Source organism: Peromyscus eremicus, chromosome 1 (genome assembly GCF_949786415.1).
Source record: "Peromyscus eremicus chromosome 1, PerEre_H2_v1, whole genome shotgun sequence".
Lineage (NCBI taxonomy): Eukaryota > Metazoa > Chordata > Mammalia > Rodentia > Cricetidae > Peromyscus > Peromyscus eremicus.
The window spans coordinates 97,239,906-97,244,141 of record NC_081416.1 but is presented as its reverse complement, the minus strand read 5'-3'; the positions used below and the strand labels follow the sequence as shown (position 1 = coordinate 97,244,141).

The 4,236-nt window shown below is 34.7% G+C and overlaps 1 pseudogene; it reads right to left on the bottom strand.

Moving 5' to 3' along the window:
- Positions 1-1,814: 1,814 nt before the first annotated feature.
- LOC131911947 (olfactory receptor 51F1-like) lies at positions 1,815-3,961 on the bottom strand (annotated as a pseudogene).
- Between the last annotated feature and the right edge of the window lie 275 nt (positions 3,962-4,236).

Genomic DNA, 4,236 nt, shown 5'->3' with positions numbered 1-4,236 from the left:
AAACAAGTATATTGCTCTATATCATCTATAGCAGCTTTTTAAAAAATCATTCACCTTTAAATAAACTCCATTAGAAACCCATTTACTCTTTGCTCACTCTTGGGACCTTTTCCTCCTACTGGGTTGCTTTGTCCAGCTTTGACAGGAGGGTCTGTGCCTAGTCTTACTGTAACTTGTTAAGCTGTGTTCAGTTGATCTCCCTGGAAGGTTTGATCTTTTCTGAAGGGAAATGGAGGAGGAATGGATCTGGTGGGGGAGGGGAGGTGTGAGGGGGATGTGGGAGGAGTGGAGGGAGGGGAAACTGTTGTCAGGGTGTAATGTATAAGAAAAGAATTTTAAGGAAAAGGAATCCATTTCTTAAGGTGTAAAATGGGGTCACAGACAAATAACTGGGTAAATTCTACAAAGGAAATCATCTTTTCCCCTACTGTTATAAGATTGTTACATTATATAATTACATCGACTAAATACGTGGCTATCAGTTTTGTATTCTATTCAGTCTTGTCACTTAATTTGTGTCAAGTCAGAGTAAAACTATATTGTTTAAATTAGCAAAGCTTTGTAATAACAGATAACAAGTAGAATAAAACTCAAAGTTCATTGTTATAATTTCATCATGGATTTAAAAGCAGCTTAACATAATTACACACTTATATACATACATAATAAACATATACACATAGGCATTTGTGAGGTTCTGGTGGAATTGCAATGAGTATACAATTCAATTTTGGGAGAAACTTTACAACAGTTTAAGTAATAAATTGTCCAATGAGAATGGCTTATGTTTCCATTTATTTAGAATTTCTCTAATTCAGTTTTCAGGTAGAGATGTCTTAGACTTCTTTAAATTTATCCTTAAATATTCATTACTTTGGATGTTTTAAACATATTACATTTATTTTGTTTTAGTAGGAAATATAAGCACTAATGTTTGTATGGTAGCCTTATGGTAGATATGTTTCCAAATCATTTAATCATAAAAAGCTTATATACAGATTCTTTTTTGTTTTCTATATAACATTATTTTAAGTGAGTGTTAGTATACATATTTCTTCATTTCTTTCCATTTAATATTTGTGAATACGTGTCTATTTATATTTTTTTACCATGCTGCACTGGCTGGGCTGTCTTTTGTAATATTGAAAAGTTGGCTCATAAATAATTTTATTTGAGGACGGACATATGATCTTGTGGGTCAAGGAGAGAATGTAGGCACAACTGCCTATAGACTACAGTGCAGAGTTTCCATTTCTTCATTGTCACTACAATTGTTTCATTACACATTATCTCCTTCGGGAAGCTTTTATAGTTGTGACTTTGCCAAGTATAAAGATTCTTCCATAATCTCATATATTACACTTCTTACTCCTTTCCATATTGGACGTAACACTTGTTCCTATTACACTAACTGTATGTAGATCCTTGGTACAGTCTTTGTTGGATTCACAATGATGTGCTCTGGGTCTCAGCATATTATATCTATATTTGTTGTAACTTATTCTCAGTCCAATTAATCACTTTCTCTAAGGATGATTTGTATTTGCCTCAGTGTCTATACAGCTTCTTGAATAATTTGGCAATCATCATCATTATTTTTTTATTGTAGTATTACTGTTGTTATTATTTAGTTTCATGTCTCTACTATGAGACCACAGAAAGTATTTAAGAAGAGAGATAAGATTCTTGTGTATACTTGTATTATCATCCCTAAGGAAAAAACCCTGATGTTAAGAAGTAAAATGTTGAAGAAAGAAGAAAATAGAGGATGAAAGGAAGATTGTCCCATCTAGATAATTGCCTAGTCAGATAATCTACTCTGTGCTTGGAAAAATCTTGATAAAAGCTTTACGGATTTGTTTAGTCCTTACATGATATAAAATAGGGTTTAACACTGGGGGGAGGGGAGAGAGGAACTGGAGATTGGACATTAGTGTATGAACATATAGAGAGGCATTATGACCAAAGCGATGGACTGGAGACAAGACGATGCAGGGGATGTAAAAGATTATGACACCACCAATATGAGAGACACATGTGCCAAAGCCCCTTTGCCTTTCCTCTGTGGAGGCAATACTGAGGATAGACTTGATGATAAGCACATAGGAAAGGCAAACTCAGGGGATGTCTATACCTGTTTTCAGAATGAGAGCAACTACCCCACAAATGCTGTTGACTTTAATACTTGAACAAGAACACTTGAGCACATCCAGGTGTTAGCAGTAAGGAATGAGAAAGCACATTAGGGCCACAGAGAGTCAGTCATTTAAAGAGCAGGAGCAAGGGCATCAGAATGAACAGCATACATACACAAATCACTACCCCCCACTTTTGTGATCCTAGAGTTGGTTCAGATTCTAGCACATTGCAGGGGCTTGCAGATGACAACAAAATGGTCAAAAGCCATGGCTAAAAGCAGAGATGATTCCATAATGGTGAATCCACGCAGAAAGAACATCTGTAGGATGCATCCATCAAGGCTGGTGTTGAATCGTAAGATATCCAGTGTTGTAGGAAGAGAAGAAATAGTGATACCCATGTCAGTAGCAGAGAATATGGAGAGGAAATAGTACATGGGCTCATGGACACTGACATCTCTCACCACCACACAGAGTATACTGCAGTTTCCCAAGAAGGCAATCAAATAGAGACAGCAAAAATGGATGGAAAACCACACATGAAAAGCTTCCAGCCCTAGAACTCTAGTCAAGAAGAAAACTGTGGAAGTGGAGTTAAAGGAAAGTGTGGTGGTCTGTAGGAAGTTCCTGAAATGGCACAGCTCATGTGTTAAAATTGCTGATTTCCAGGCATTCTGATCATTACTGTAGTTCTTGTATACTATAGAGTTTTTTTCTCTCTCTTGAACTGTGTTTTATTTTATTAAGAAAATTTTTATTCATTTTAGATACCAACCACAGATCCCCTTCTCTTCCCTCCTCCCACTCCAAGTTAGAGCCTATCTGTCATGTTAATTTTCATTTAAATATTTAGCTTAGTTATTTCATTAAACACAAATCTTTCTATTTAAAGTTCTTGTTTGCCCTGTTGTTAGCATACTTATCATGTGCCACGAACAGTAGTTTTGACCTCGAGTATGTGACATCAGGCAGAAAAAAATGTCATCGAGGGTGCTAGAAAATCCAGCAATCAGTGAAATAACATTGCCTATAACATTTTAAAAGCTCAGTGGTAATGCACAGACTCTACAGTAAGCTAAATATCAAAATGCAGCATAAAATTTGAGGAGTAGAAGGGAGCTGGGGGAATTGGAAAGAGGAGAATGATGTCAATGCATCACTCACACAGAAAATTCTCTTAAAAAGCCAAAAATAATATCTAGAGATGTGACAGCCATAGTAGAGTCTAAAGCAAGAGAGAAAAAATTAAATTTGGCATGTATAAATATGCTTTTACATATTTTATCATTCTCTGGACCATTAAGATTTTTGAAATACATTGGAAAATTGAGAAGATACTGTATTAATCTCACAAAATTATTTTAAACCTATTTTCATCAAAACATAAACTATTATATTCCACTTAAGATTAATTTAAAAGTACTTTTAATACACACTTAGTCAAGAGAAAATGTCAATCAAATATAGTAATTCTCTTAGTTAAAAATAGATTAGCAAAGAAGCAAAATTTGAATATTATTGATGTTTTTTACTTCCTTGAAGCTAGGAACACACATGTTTCCTTTTGCATGAGGCTTTATTAGAGCTTGGAATGACTCTGGTCTTTACCTAAATTGTAATATTTCATCTATGAAATAATAGACAATATTTTGATTGCTTATTATAATAGTTGTTATCATAGTACTGAAGATTCTGTGTTTTCATAAATTTTGCATATGAGGCAAATGAGTCCTAATTCCCTTACTGTAGTCCTGGATTTTTTCCTTCATTTTTTTCCTTTTCTTTCTTTCTTTGTGATTACTATCCTTACCATGTCTTTTCATGCCTGCATGAATTAGAAAAGAATGAATTTTCCTGGCTGGATTATGGCAGCATTCAGTTTTTGGTTTAAATTTCCTAGAAAGTTGCTATGTGGTTTGATATTTACAAACTCATTACAACTCCCTTTTTACTATTCCCCAAAGCTCAGGTAAGCAGAAAAAATAGATTCAGTCTTCTCTCAACTTTCTAAAATTTTCTATGGTCTTGGTTCTTCTCCTTGTATTTCCCCTTTCCCTGTCTACCCTCTTAACAGATGTCACTAGGAGAGGTTACTCTG